The sequence below is a fragment of the Chelonia mydas genome, chromosome 20, assembly GCF_015237465.2.
Source record: "Chelonia mydas isolate rCheMyd1 chromosome 20, rCheMyd1.pri.v2, whole genome shotgun sequence".
In the NCBI taxonomy this organism is placed as follows: domain Eukaryota; kingdom Metazoa; phylum Chordata; order Testudines; family Cheloniidae; genus Chelonia; species Chelonia mydas.
The window spans coordinates 6894442-6910441 of record NC_051260.2 but is presented as its reverse complement, the minus strand read 5'-3'; positions in this window follow the sequence as shown (position 1 = coordinate 6910441).

The following is a 16000-nucleotide window of genomic DNA, read 5'->3' as shown; positions in this document are numbered from 1 at the left end:
TGGCTCTGTGCTAGAAGGGGAGAGGTCTGTTCTAGGGCTTCCCCCATAAACAAGCTAAGTACCTCCCCCATCTTGACCTGGTCCATGGCATATTCCTGGGGCCTAAACAGGAGTCTTCACTGGGTAATAAACCCATGAAACTTGCTGCAGGTGCCATCCTATCTCCCTGGTAATGAAACTCTGGGGCTGGTCACCCAAGCTGGTGTTGTAACTGGAGACATGTGGGTACCCGCAGCTGTCCCAAGTGTTGCAACTTGGGAGCAATTTTTGGTTTGCAGATGCCGTACTTGATTCCTCTGCCTCTGGTTCTCAGCCTAGAGGACAGTGACCTGTTCCTGTGGATGTACAGGTCCTGGGGCATCAGTGAAGTGGGAGCCTCAGCAATGTCTGTACTCAGTCCAGGGGTTCAGCAAAAAGTCCCAGAAGAGTCCAAGAATGGTCTGAGCAAACTGTCAGGGCCTGTAACCTGGGTGGTCTGACGTAGTGGTCAGAGCCCGGAGTAGCATTGGGGTCGTGGTCAGAAGCCATGCCAAGGGTAAAACTGGAGTTGGAGGCAGGAGCCATGCCAAGGTCAAGCCAGAGTCAGCAACTGGAGTTAGGGTGAGGAAGCAGGAACCGGAAACAAGGAACCAGGCGAGGGAACAAGAACAAGGAGCAGGAACCAGGCGAGGAGGCAGAAACGTGGTCTCAGGGGTCTGGTCAGCAGCGGGCCCAGTAACTAGTGTGGCAGGAGCAAGAAGCTTTATGCTAAATGGTGTCCAATCAGTGGTCTGCTGCTAAACAGCTGATCCTGCTGAGTCACCAGGAACAGCCTCTGTTTGTGGGTTATCAGCTGTAGTTTCCTTATCAGCTCTCAAGTGCAGCAGCACGGGGGGTAAGGTTCTCTCTCGGTGACCCCACGGGCCTGGACTCGAAACCAGAGGTACCCGACATCCCATCCCCGTGCTGCTTAATGGCTACAAAAATCTCCTTGCCTCTCTCATTGGCGGTTCTGTCTGTGGGCTCCCCAAACATTAGCCTCCCGCACATTCTATGGCACCAGCAGCTGTTCTGGAAGCACAAACCCATGTGCTGGATGGAGGAGGTGGTATATATCCCACTGCCCCAGCTGGGAACTAGAGGGACTCTAATGTGATGCCAGTGCTGCTGCCAGGGATGTTCTTCATGGGGATACACCCCAGCCATGCATTCCCTTTAACCTTCGTTGGTGAGAGGGCTGGGAAGGGGTCACTCTGGGCTAACATCACCATGTGGGCACCAGTGATACTGCCAAGAATGACCTTGAGCAGGTCACTGCAGATTATGTGGCTCAGGGAAGAAGGATAAAGGAGTTTGAGGTGCAAGTCGTGTTCTCGTCCATCCACCCTGTTGAAGGAAAAGGCCCAGGTCGGGACCATCGAATTGTGGAAGTAAATGCATGGTTACACTGGTGGTGTTGGAGAGAGGGCTTTGGATTCTTTGACCATGGGATGTTGTTCCAGGAAGGATTGCTAGGAAGAGATGGAATCCACCTAACGAAGAGAGAGAAGAGCGTCTTCGCAGGCAGGCTTGTTAACCTAGTGAGGAGGGTTTTAAATTAGGTTCGCCGGGGGATGGAGACATAAGCCCTGAGGTAAGTGGGATACTGGGAGGAAACACAAAGAGGAGGGTGCAACAGGGGAAGCCTCCTGATTCATACTGAGAAAGTAGGGCAATTTGTTAGTTATCTTAGGTGCCTGTACACGAACGCAAGAAGCCTGGGAAACAAGCAGGAAGAATTGGAAATCCTGGCACAGTCAAGGAACTATGGTGTGATTGGAATAACAGAGACTTGGTGGGGTAACTCCCATGACTCAAGCACTGTTATGGAGGGGTATAAACTGTGCAGGAAGGACAGGTGGGGGAGAAAAGGTGGAGGAGTTGCACTGTATGTAAGAGAGCAGTATGCTGGCTCAGAACTCCAGTATGAAACTGGAGAAAAGCCTGTTGAGAGTCTTTGTGTTAAGTTTAGAGGTGAGAGCAACAGGGGTAGTGTCGTGGTGGGCGTCTGCTATAGACCACCAGACCAGGAGGATGAAGTGGACGAGGCTTTCTTCAGACAACTAACAGAAGTTTCCAGATCACAGGCCCTGGTTCTAATGGGGGATTTCAATCACCCTGACATCTGCTGAGAGAGCAATACAGCAATGCACAAACAATCCAGGAAGTTTTTGGAGAGTGTTGGGGACAACTTCCTGGTGCAAGTGCTGGAGGAACCAACTAGGGGCTGTGCTCCTCTTGACCAGCTGCTCACAAACAAGGAAGAATTTGGTAGGGGAAGTAGAAGTGGGTGGCAACCTGGGCAGCAATGACCATGAGATGGTCAAGTTCAGGATCCTGACAAAAGGCAGAAAGGAGAGCAGCAGAATACAGACCCTGGACTTCAGAAAAGGAGACTTTGACTCCCTCAGGGAACTGATGAGCAGGATTCTCTGGGAGGCTAATGGGGGAAAGGAGTCCAGGAGAGCTGGCTATATTTTAAAGAAGCCTTATTGAGTGCTCAGGAAAAAACCATCATGATGTGCAGAAAGAATAGCAAATATGGCAGGTGACCAGCTTGGCTTAACAGAGAAATCTTCTGTGAGCTTAAACACAAAAAGGAATCTTACAAGAAGTGGAAACTTGGACAGATGACTAAGGAGGAGTACAAAAATATTGCTTGAGCATGCAGGGGTGCAATCGGGAAGGCCAAAGCACAATTGGAGTTGCAGCTAGCAAGGGATGTGAAGGGTAACAAGAAGGGTTTCTACAGGTATATTAGCAACAAGAAGAAGGTCAGGGAAAGTGTGGGGCCCTTACTGAATGGGGGAAGCAACCTAGTGACAGATGATGTGGAAAAAGCTGAAGTACTCTGTGACATTGCACTCCATATGTTTTATGGAAATATGCTTATGAATGTGAATATGATGTAACTGGAATATGCTTTATGCAAAAGGTCTCTTATAAGGTATGTGACGGGGCAAGGCCAGATGGCTACAGGAAAGTAGTGAGGAACAGGTATGTTAGCCCCAGGCTAAATAAATCCCTGGTACCATGGTGTGACGTTATTGACATAAGCTGGGACCGTATAGATCATTGTTGCAACCAAAGTCCTGTAGTGGTACCAAATCTTGTATAAAGGGGGTCAAATGAGGTGTCTAAGACAAGGTTATGGTTTGCTGATTATGATTATGCTGTCTATATGTGTGTATCATTTTTATAGTTAAAGTTATGAATATTGGCGCTCTACTGTCTGTATTTCAAACTTGTGCTATGCTTCTGGGGAACACTCCAGACAAGTTGGTGTCAGTTCTTCCTAGCCTACTGGATAGCCCATTAAGGACCATCAGCTATACAACTGACCCATTGAGAGAAGGCAGACTCACCTTATGACTCAGCAAGGTATGCAGGGACATGCCTATGGACAGAACTCTGCGGTTTTTCCATGCCATGTGATGGACAGCTTGTCTTTGGGACAAAGAAAGAAAGACCACATTGCAAGAGACTATAAAAAGCTGCTGCAGCTCCTCCATCTTGTCTTCAATCCTGCTTCTGACCTCTGGAGGAACTTTGCTACACTGAAGCTTTGAACGAAGGACTGAATGACCCATCCCAGCTGTGGATGTACTCCAGAGACTTGATTTGAACCTGCAGTTTATTCTATCACTGCTGCAAGCCTGAACCAAAACTTTGCCATTACTGTATGTAATTAATTCCATTTAACCAATTCTAGCTCTCATCTATATTTCTTTCCTTTTATGAATAAACCTTTAGATTTTAGATTCTAAAGGATTGGCAACAGTGTGATTTGTGGGTAAGATCGGATTTGTATATTGACCTGGGTCTGGGGCTTGATCCTTTGGGGTTGAGAGAACCTTTTTTCTTTTACTGGGGTATTGGTTTTCATAACCATTTATCCCCGTAACGAGTGGCACTGGTGGAGATACTGGGAAACTGGAGTGTCTAAGGGAAATGCTTGTGTGACTTGTGGTTAGCCAGTGGGGTGAGACCAAAGTCTGCTCTGTTTGGCTGGTTTGGTTTGCCTTAGAGGTGGAAAAACCCCAGCCTTGGGCTGTAACTGCCCTGCTTTAAGCAATTTGTCCTGAATTGGCACTCTCAGTTGGTTCCCACCATGGGGGAAGCAACCTAGTGACAGATGATGTGGAAAAAGCCGAAGTACTCTGGACGTTGCACTCCATATGTTTTATGGAAATATGCTTATGAGTGTGAATATGATGTAACTGGAATATGCTTTTATGCAAAAGGTCTCTTGTAAGGTATGTGACGGGGCAAGGCCAGATGGTTACAGGAAAGTAGTGAGGAACAGGTATGTTAGCCCCAGGCTAAATAAATCCCTGGTACCATGGTAACCAAATGGCAGTTGCTCCAGGTTAATCAAGACACCTGGGGCCAATTAAGATCCTTCTAGAAAGCAGTGGAGATAGCTAGGTTGATTGAGACACCTGAAGCCAATCAAGGGCTGGCTGGAACTAGTTAATAGCCTCCCAGTTAGTCAGTGAGGCATGTGTAGCAGGAGCTGTAGGAGGAAGCTGCACTGCTGGAGAAACTGGGCAGTTCAAAACCTATGAGGCACAAGGAAGGAGGCCCTGAGGTAAGGGTGAAGTACATATTGAGGAAGTGGGGGCTGCTGTGGGGAAGTGACTCAGGGAATTGTACTCGTCCTGTTTCAAAAGGTCAGCTACCAATAGCTGCTACTATTAGGGTCCCTGCGCTGGATCCCAGAGTAGAGGGTGGGCCTGGGTTCTCTCCCCCACTCTCCACAATTAATCACAGAGACTGTGGGACAACAGAGACTGTGCGAGGGCGGGTTGCTTCTTCCCACCTCCCTTGCTGGCTTATGATGAAAATGGCTCAGTAAGCTGTGACCCTTGCCTCTAGAGAGAGAAGGGCTACATGGAGGGTCACAGTGAGACTCTGAGGCTAGTGTAAATCATCTTGGAAGTGCAGCACCCACTGAGACAAGGTCGGAGCTTTGTCACAGGTATCATAACAAAGGTTATAACCTACTGAATATATTCCTCCTATTTGTATGTCTGCATCATTCTTGTATCTGAAGCTAGAAATATGAAGTATAACTCTGAGGTCCTATTGTAATTATGCAAAGTGTGGGCTATTAATGGTGGTTTAGAATCTTGATGCCTCCCATTGACTAGGACAATTGGTTGTAAATGGCTCTGTTTACTTGCAAACCTTTCTGTGTATGTGTGGGCCAGCCCAGGAAGAATGGAGGCTGGTGGTCTCACAGGACATGTGATCATGTCATATCACTTGATACTGGAATCCATCTTAAATCAAATAAAAAGTAAATCAAAATAAAATAAAAAAAGGAGGGGGAGGGACCCAGAAAGACAAAAGATTCCCACCTTGTGCCAAAGCAATAAAAGGGGGTGGAACAGAACAAAGGTGGCTGCCAGTCATGAGAAAACCCCTAGTTTCCACCTAAGATGTCTGCTGAAACTAACAAGGACTGTACCAGAGGAAAGGATTGGGCCCAGACTAGGAAGGAGTCTAGTCTGTGAAAGAAGCTTATTGGAACAGCTCTGAGGGTGAGATATTACCTGTAATCAGTTTCTTAATGTGTTAGGCTTAGACTTGCATGTTTTTTCTTTATTTTGCTTGGTCACTTACTTTGTTCTGTCTGTTATTACTTGAAACCACTTATATCCTACTTTTTATACTTAATAAAATCACTTTTGTTCATTATTAATGGACCCAGAGTAAGTGATTAATACCTGGGGAAGCAAACAGCTGTGCATATCTCTCTATCAGTGTTATAGAGGGTGGATAATTTATGAGTTTATCCTATATAAGCTTTACAGAGAGTAAAACTGATTTATTTGGGGTTTTGATCGCATTGGAAGCTGGGTGTCTGGGTGCTGGAGATTGGTAACCTGCTGAGCAATTTTTGGTTAAAATCTGCAGCTTTGGGGGCTTGGAGCAGACCTGGGTCTGTGTTGTAGCAGGTTAGCATGTCTGGCTCAACAAGGCAGGGTTCTGGAGTCCCAAGCTGGCAGGGAAAATGGGCTCAGAAGTAATTTCAGCACATCAGGTGACAGTCCCAAGGGGGTCTCTGTGACCGAACCCGTCACATAATCAATGCTTTTTTTGCCTTGGTTTTCACAGACAAGGCCAGCTCCCAGACCGCTGCACTGGGCAGCACAGTATGGGGAGGAGGTGAGCAGCCTCAGTGGTCAAAGAACAGGTTAAGGACTATTTAGAAAAGCTGGACATGCACAAGTCTCTGGGGCCGGATGCAATGCATCCAAGGGTGCTGAGGGAGTTGGCTGATGTGATTGCAGAGCCGCTGGCCATTATCTCTGAAAATGTGTGGCGATCGGGACAGCTCCTGGACGATTGGAAAAAGGCAAATATAGTGTCTATCTTTAAAAAAGAGAAGAAGGAGAATCCAGGGACCTACAGACAGGTCAGTCTGCACCTCAGTCCCTGGAAAAATCATGGAGCGGGTCCTCAAGGAATCCATTTTGAAGCACCTGGAGGAGAGGAAGGGAATCAGGAACAGTCAACATGGATTCACCAAGGGCAAGTCACGCCTGACCAACCTGATTGCCTTCTATGATGAGATAACTGGCTCTGTGGATATGGGGAAAGCTGTGGATGTGATATACCTTGACTTTAGCAAAGCTTTTGATATGGTCTCCCACAGTATACTTGCCAGCAAGTTGTAGAAGTATGGATTGGATGAATGGACCATAAGGTGGATAGAAAGCTGGCTAGATTGTCAGGCTCAACGGGTAATGATCAACGGCTCGATGTCTAGCTGGCAGCCGGTATCTACCACTACCTGCACTCCGGAGCCGAACACACACATGGGCGATGAGGAGATGTAAATCCTGTGGATGAGGCCTTTAGTGCCTCCTGGAGGGACCAGCTGGAAAACCTCCCAGGCAGATGCTGCCAACAGGTCCAGAAACCAGGTTAGCAAGAAACTCCAGGCTGCGTGTGGACCAGGAGGAGGTTAAGGAGCCAGGGGGCATGTGCAGTGCAGGTCTCGTGGGGCCTCCGGTGGCAAAAGGGGCCACAAGGACAGAAACAAAAGACACAGATGCTTAAGCCGCACCTTGGCATTTAGCTTGGAGGAACAAGTGCCTTGTTGGTCACATTCCAGTGCTGGCAATACCCCTGCCTGATAACAAATATGCTAAGGGTGGTAGAGGGACTGCATATCACCTGGCCCTTGGACACCCTGTGCATCAGCCGAAACCCATGACTCCAATTGGCCATCTCTGCAGTCGGCTGGGGAGAAGCTTCACTGCAGAAGAAGGAAGGACTGTGCTACCCAGCCAGCTCCAGGAACAGAGGGATGCAGCTGGAAGAAGGAGCAGGCTATGGAGGCTTCAGAGTGACATATACAGGAGATGCTGTATTCTTGAGTCCCCCCACAAAGCATCATGGTGGCTTCAGAGCCTGAAGGTCCCAGTCCTTGGATACAGAGGTGGAGCTGTGGCCATGTGACTTGGGGAGCAGGGGAAAGGCTCATGACAAGGACAAGCCAATTCTGAAGAGCAAGATTGACTTGTCCTCTCTATTAGTGCCCAACGAGTGGAGCAGTGAGAGAACAGTACGTCAGAGCCTCCCATTTATCCCCAGCAACTGCAGCCTGGGCTTTGAGAGGAAACATCAATATTTTGCCCTGGAGGACTGTTGGCCCCACTACAGAGCGAGCATTAACCTGCCTGAGCCTCTCCTCTGGGCAAAGCATGTTGGGAAAGAGTAGGACGAGCTGGGCTGAGGATGGCTTTGAAAGCCAAAGCTGTGGGCGCGCAGGGCAGGACTCATGCACCTCTAACTCTCATAGAAAGCCCTGGCACTCTCCGGCCCTTGGAGCCCGCTGCCCTGCTCTGTGGGTTAGGGTACAGTAATCACAGCTGGGATTTTAGGGGTGGGTGAGATGTGGGGCCATGTGCTCCCTGTGCTGGATGGTGATGGGGGATATTGGTCAGATGAGTGGACGAGGAAATAAGAGGAAGTTACTCACCTTCTGCAGTAACGATGGTTCTTCAAGATGTGCGTCCCTATGGGTGCTCCACTTTAGGTGTCTGTGTGCCCCTGCACCTGTAATTGGAGATTTTTGGTAGCAGTGTCCCGCTGAGCCCGCGCATGTGCTCTCCCTCCCTCGTGGTCTGCCTCGAGGCTATTTAGCACTGCATGGGTGAACACCCCTCACTTCCTTCTCTACCACAGAGCCCTATAGAGAACTCCAAAGTAGAGGAGGGCGGGTTGTGGAGCACCCACAAGGACACATATCTCGAAGAACCATCGTTACTGCACAAGGTGAGTAACTTCCTCTTCTTCTTCGAGTAATGTCCCTATGGGTGCTCCACTTTAGGTGACTCCAGAGCAGTACCCACCACTGGAGGCTGGGACTTCGGAGCAGAGTTTTTTACTACAGATGTTATACCAATAAAATAAAAACCAGCAGGATCTTATTAAAGGGGAAAAGGCAAAATGCCACATTTATTGTGAATACAGAAAGAATCATAGTAAGCAGTTAGTTATAGGTATAACATTCCATTCAATTTCATATTTATTCACACATTCATTCCTACACACACACACACACACACACACAGGTTCTGCAAGGTTGTTATCATAGTTACCAGCCTTAGAGTTGCTCATGCCAAGCCACTGGCCAGGTGGACTGGACATGAGGAGGGAGCAGGGCCTTGTCAGATGCTCATCTGATGCTCCTGGAAGTTGGTTTGCAGAATCAGACCCCAAAGCTCTCACTTTCTAGAGTCCATTTTTATAGGAATTTCTTCCTATGCCAGTCTGTGGGAATTGCTTCATCATGCTGTTGCTGAATCAATCAGCAGATGGCACATTCCTGGCAGCTCCGTGCTGCCAGATGTTATCTTGTTCTTCAGTTCTTCCATTCTTGAGGCTGTTGGGTGGATTCGAGTCTGCCCCCCGGGGGTCCTCTGGTTATTTCCACTTGACGCCTTCTTCAGCTGATGGACGCTGGATTCTTAGGCTGGCACCTCCCTGTTCATTCAGTTATTATCCACACCAAGCATCCATCCACATACATCCTCTATCTCTATTTTAATCACAATTGTTAACAAAGCGAGATGAATACAACAAAAGGGGCGGGGGGAGTATCTGGGTGCTGTTTCTATTGTTACAGAGTATTGCTTTGAGTCTCTCTCTGTGTGAGTAGTTGTTGTTACAAAGAATTGCTTTGAGAACAGACTCCGTCTTAGAATGTACTAATACAATTAGCAGCTTGCAAGTTTCACACAGAGAGGGAGAGAAACAGTACCAAAAACCAAGAGCCCTCTTAATTAGTAATACCCTGGAATTTAAACTATGGGGAATCAAAACTCATTTGTGATTTTAATACAGAACTTCTTTAATATGATCCAACACAGAGAGTACTGTGGAGTCGAAGATGGTGTCAGCGGCCAAATCTTCAGTGATCGCATAATGTTTTGTGAAAGTATGGACAGAGGCCCCAATCATTGCTCTATAGATTGGGGAGATAGGGGTATCCCTATGGAATGGGATTGAGATAGGAACTGATCTCATGGAGTGCGTATGGACGGAAGCCAGTTGCGCCTTTGCTAAGTGATTAGTGCAACTAGAGACCCATTTGGATAGTCTTTGAGGAGAGCTTTTGGATCTTTCTGTGGATGAAAGGAAGAGTTTAGGGGATTTCCTGAAGTCCTTAGTCCTGTCCAAGTAGAATGCTAATGTCCTTCTAATATCTAGCATATGCACAATGGTCTCCCAGTTGTCACAATGTGGTTTTGGGAAAAAACAGGGAGATGGATCTGTTGATTCATATGGAAAGTGCAGAAAAAGTAGGGAGAAACTTGGATATGGCCTTAGAGTTGGGTTTTTTTTGTTTTTTAAAGACAAAGGCCGTGAAAGAGGGGTGTACCATCAGGGCCGCTATTTCTCCTATGTGCCTAGCTGAGGTGATGGCAATTAGAAATGCTGTTGTTATGGACAGGTGTAAGAGAGAACAAGTTGCCCTGGACTCAGAGGGAGGTCTAGTCCAAGTCCTGAGAACTAGATTAAAGTCCCAGACTGGAGCGGGTGGTGTCACATGGGGGAAGAGAGTCCCAATGCCCTTAAAGAGTCTACACATTAGAGGTTGATCAAGCTCCAAGTGGGAAGCCATTTTTGCCATGAGATGTACCTTAAGGGAGCTGAGTGAGAGTTTAAAATGTAGTGCAAAATCAGAGGGAGGAAAGAAGAGTTGTTTCCATCCAACAAACTTGGAGTTGTTTTCATTCTGTAGATAGGTATGGGGAGGGGTCAACTTGTCGTTGTGTTGCAACATGTGTTTCAGCTTGCCAGAGCAGTCTGCTTCTTAGTCTTGGAACAAAGAAAGATCCACGCCTGGAGGTGGAGGACCCAGGGGCTGGGGTGAAGGATCAGCCCATTGTTTTGAGAGAGCGGGTGAGGAATGGGCTGACGTCAGAGGAACAGGAGGGCATATTGCCATCTCTGTCAGGTAAGGCAGCCAGACTTGTCATCGTCAAGAGGGGCAATCACAATAACTCTCGCTTTGTTTCGCTGAATTTTCAACAGAATCTTGGATAGGGTCGGAAACTGGGAAAAGACGTACAAGTGGGCCCTGTCCGCTGGGAAGATGAGGGCAACTGCCAGTGAATGTTTCCCCAGAGGGTGGCTATATCTTGAAGCACCTGTGAATTCAGTATACACTCATTGTCGTGAGAAAATTCCAACTGAGACTGTTGGTTATTCCGTTCTGTATCCCTTGTAGACAGACAGCTGAGATGAGCACATTGTGATGGGTGCATCAATTCCAAAGTTTGAGTGCTGTCTTGTAGAGGGAGGGAGATCTGGCAGCTCCTTGGCACTTTATACAAAACATACAGGTCACATTAAGTCCAGCATAACCTTTGTGTGTTGTTTTTGATGAAAGGCAGAGTTTGTGCACAGGTACTCCTGACAGCCCCTAGCCCCAAAAGAGTGATATGGAAGGTCATTCTGTGGAAGGCGATTTGTCCTGAATCTTGTTGTTGTGTAGGTGAGCTACCCAGCATATTAGGGAGACGTGTCCCAGGGTGGTGAATGTGGGTAGTGAGAGGAGCGCTCTCGCTTGTACTGCATCAGGTCGGTGCTGATAAAGTCCAGTCACTGTACTGGGGTTAGTATGCCACTACAATGAAGTGAACCTTGGAGTCTACCCTGTATGAAGCAGTCTGTACCTATAATGATCCTGCCCCAGAGATAAGCAGTAGGAAATCTCCTGTACGATGGTTGTATTGAGATATGGAAGTAGGCACCCTGTAAGTTCAGGGCTAGAGATCAATCTCTTTGCTCTAGAGCTGGTCCTAACTGCTGTGAAGTAAGGTAAGGTGACTTCTGAGTGGCGTGACAGGTGTATAGATGGCAGCTGATGCTGTAAGGTATCATTGTTCAGGCCCCCAACCAGCTCATCAAAGTGCTTATAAGAGGCAGTTTGAGAGGTCATGGACTGTTCTCACTTTTGAGCCTCTTACACTATGGCTCATAACAGCACAGAGATGGTGAGTACTGAGAAGATTGTGATCTGTGGTGTGGTTGAGAAGTATATCTTCTCTTCTGTTCCACCGTGTAGATTCCTAAGGAGTGTAGTGCGGTCCGAGAATCCTTCAGGATGTGAAGAGAAAATCTGTCTTCTCCGCAAAGAGTTTGGCCCTTCAAATTGGAAGCCTGTAGCTCTTTGGGCAATCTCGAGAGGTGTAGCAAACAAAAAAAAAACCCCACAACCCACCTCAGTACCACTGTCATGGAGACTGGGTGGGCAGCTCTAACAGCTACATCCAGTGGTGTCTCTAGGACTGGTCTGGCTATTAACTGACCTTCTCTAAGACTGAACGGTCTGAATCTGTTCTTTTTGTGTTTCCAGTAATGTTTCAGAAACATCCTGGGTTTCCCAAGATTAACAAAACTGTTTTGGCCATGACAGTTTGGTAATTTATGACTCTAAACAGTAAAGTTGTCGATGAATATGCCATCTTGCAAAGCCTGCTCACATGGAGTTGACTTGGCATTATGTTGCTTGTTTCATGCATTCACCGCATCCACTACAATGGAGTTGGGTTGCGGATGGGTTGTTTTTGTTTACACTCTGCTGCTGGTTGGTGTGATGGAGGCTGGCTCTGCCAGATGATTTTAGTAGGATCTAGAATCAGCTCATTAATTGGGAAGACAGTTCTAGATGAGAAGGTAGTGTGCAGAATTTCCACCAACCTGTGATGTGTATCTGCCACCTCCTGTAAGGTCTGCCACCCTCTTGGTAAGAGCCAGAAAGTTCTTAAATCTTCACCAGTGATGAGGGGTGGGCAGCACAGTCTCATCTGGGAGAGATGAGGAGAAGTGTGCTGAAGAGGTAGCTTCCTCTTCAGGTGTGGTCCCCCCCCTCTTCCCCCTTCTTTCCTGTTCTGAAAAAGCTTTCTCCTGTCCTGGCTCAGGTGCTCTCCAGCCCTGGCTCAGGTTCCAGGCTGTAGCAAACCATCTGGTGGACTCTCCCTGAGAGACACCGGAGACGGTCGCGCCGTGTGTGTGTATATACCCGAAGAGTTACAATATGGCCTTGGGAGGGAGAAGCAGGAAGGCAGGCATGGGCGATTGGCGTGATGGAATTGGGGATGACCTTTGTAGTGTGGTGGTGGGCCACCTTGAGGGACCAGGGAATGATCTCCTCCTGGCCAGTGTCAGATTCGTCAGTGGGTAAGGGTGCCGCTGACTGGGGTATTGGGAGGATACAGCCCAGTGCTAAGAGCGATTCTGGGTGCCGGGATGTGCTCGATACTGGGGTCCTGGTACCAAGTAATGGGGATTGTGGTTCTTCCCCAAACATCAGGTCTCCAGGGTACCAGAGCTCATGCAGTACCATGGGTTCATTTGGTACCACAGAGGAGGGTCTGTGGTACATTGTCAGTACTGACAGTTGGGCAGAGCACGCCCTAAATGAGAGTTTTGCCCAGTACAAAAAGTTTGTTGGTGCCACTTTTTTAGAGACGGTATGGTAATTTTCAGAGTAGCAGCCGTGTTAGTCTGTATTCACAAAAAGAAAAGGAGGACTTGTGGCACCTTAGAGACTAACCAATTTATTTGAGCATAAGCTTTCGTGAGCTACAGCTCCCTGGGTACTGAGGCCACAGGTCTCCAGAGTATCAGAGCACCTGTGCTACCATGGGCTCATCCGGAACCCCAGAGGAGTGTCTGCAGCCGGTATCAATGGTTGGGAAGCTGCAGAACACTTCCTAGATGGGAGTTTTGTTGCATCTGGTACCAAAGGGTTTCTCTCTGCTGCTCTTTTAGAGCTGGCACGGTAACTGTGCCCTGGCGGTGCAGTAGCTGCCCAGAGTAGAGCTCAGAGTGGCACAGAGCTCACAGAAGCCCCTTGTCCCTACCGAGGGCAGAGCTCAGAGCAGGGCCAGCTCACAGCAGGAAGCCCCTTCTCAGCTTTCAGCTTCCAGAGCTTCCCTGCCGAACTGTGAACTGTGCGGCAGCTGAGCTCACAGCAGGAGGTTCCTCTGCTGGTATTGTCCTACCGAGAGGACCACACTGGGGAACACCCCCTGGCTGGCCGGTTGCTCGGGCATCAGTGCCCAGACGGCCGCACTGGGGAACACCCCCTGGCTGGCCAGCTGCTCGGGGACCGGTGCCGAGACGGCCGCACTGGGGAACACCCCCTGGCTGGCCAGTTGCTCGGGGATCGGTGCCCAGACGGCCGCACTGGGGAACACCCCCTGGCTGGCCAGTTGCTCGGGGATCGGTGCCCAGACGGCCGCACTGGGGAACACCCCCTGGCTGGCCGGTTGCACGGGGATCGGTGCCGAGATGGCCGCACTGGGGAACGCCCCCTGGCTGGCCGGTTGCTCGGGGATCGGTGCCCAGACGGCCGCACTGGGGAACACCCCCTGGCTGGCCGGTTGCTCGGGGATCGGTGTCCAGACGGCCGTACTGGGGAACGCCCCCCTGGCTGGCCGGTTGCTCGGGGATCGGTGCCCAGACGGCCGCACTGGGGAACACCCCCTGGCTGGCCGGTTGCACGGGGATCGGTGCCGAGATGGCCGCACTGGGGAACGCCCCCTGGCTGGCCGGTTGCTCGGGGATCGGTGCCCAGACGGCCGCACTGGGGAACACCCCCTGGCTGGCCACTTGCTAGGAGGAGCCTTTCCAGGGGGATTCTGCTGGTGGCTTCTTCTTCTTCTTTTCTCTCTCTCTCTCTTCTCCTCTTCACCACTCGACCCCTTTTGAAGTGAAGGCTCCGGGGATAAGCTGGGGTCACCACTCACCGGAGTCCCCTGCAGACTGAAGTGTTTTCTCTATAGGGAGGATTTTTTACTTCAGCTCCCCGCTCCTGTGAGGCTGCCGTTTTAGATGTGGCAGGTAAAGCAGTTCTGTGAGGGTCCCCCAGGCACAGTGAGCGTCTGGCCTGGCAGGAGAGGCACGGCTTGGAGCAGAGAGAGCCAGGCAAGCCCCTGGGCAGGGGTCTCATCCTCTAGCAGGGAGGAATATGCAGAAGAACATCGTCTTTACTTTTTTTTTTTTTAACTGAAAAAGAAAATAATTATGAGTCTACCAGATGCCTGGGGGGGGGGAGAGGGGGAAGCCCCCAGCCAGGGAAGGAAAGTGAAGTTCTTTTCCTTTTTCTCTTTCCTTTTTCAACCGAAGGGATAAAATAAAATAAAACACTAGCCTGAGTACTTTTAGGGAGAACAAAGGTAACAAAACCACCACTACTTATGCTAAGGACACAGATAAGGAAGGGACAACTGCTCCTTCTGTCCGAGGCCGAAGGCGGCAGAGAAGGAAGTGAGGGGGGTTCGCCCGTGCACCTCAACGGGACAGTGCTACCAGAAATCTCTGATTAGAGGTGCAGGGGCACACAGACACCTAGCGTGGAGCACCCATAGGGACACTACTCGAAGAAGAACATGGAGTTCCCTGAGAAAGTCTGCCGGTTGCTCTTTTAATGATATTTCCTCGGATACTTTTTTACACCTCCCCCTCTTTTCCATCCACCCACTCAGTTTGCACAAGCCCCAATTGCCCCTTTGCAACCCTGCCTTGCACCCAGAGGTGACACTTGGTGGAGGGAGTCACCCGCCCCACCCCAGATTTCTGCCAGGGTGAGAGTTGAGCTGAGCGTGGCTGAGGAAAGGCACTAGTCTCTAGGGCTCCCCCTGAGCCCTGCTAGGAGGCACCTGGAGAAGGAAGAGAGATGGGGAGGCAGTGCAGCATGGCCAGGCGGGTGCAGGGAAGCCCTCTGGGTCCCGTCCCTTCCTCACCCGCAGCTGCAGTTATCTGCTCGGCGGTACGTGTCTGGAACCCACCCCAGCCTGCGCTGTGTCTGCAACAGGGAGGCAAGGGGAGAAATGGGGCAGGAGCTGTGAAAGGATTGGGGGCAAGGTGCTGCCAGCATGGAGAGTGTGTGGGAGGCAGTGGGGGATTGGGAAAAGACCAGAGGCAACATGTGGGGCCATCCCCCAACCTTTAAATTGTGACACCCCTCATCAAGAGCTACAGGTCATCTCTGCTTGCACCATTCACCCCCTGCCACAGCTGCTCCCTTCAGCCTTTGCACCTACCCCCCTTCCCAGACTGAGGGCTGTCTTGGGCTTCTCCTGCCAAACTCCAGGGGATTTGCTGTGGCCCCCGTTGGGTCCCCTATGCCCTGGCTGCAGCAGTGCAGTGAGATGCAAACTCTTCTCTGGTTTTTGATCATCTCCACCCCTGCAGCAGCTGCAGAGCCACCGGCGCTGGAGTCTGTCACGTATTCCAGCCAGGGTGTGCGGCTGCACACGGGGTTTTGTTGTGAAGAGGCCTGGATTTTAATTGTTGAAAGCAAGCGAAGGGTACCCAGAGCACAGCTTGGTCTCCAACACTTAGCAGAAGCTGGCGCTGCAGACCCCTTCATCGGCTGGCTGCGTTTAAAGGTAAAACACCCCCACCCCGCAGTTTGGGACTGCTAACACCTGTCCCCCCCACGCCC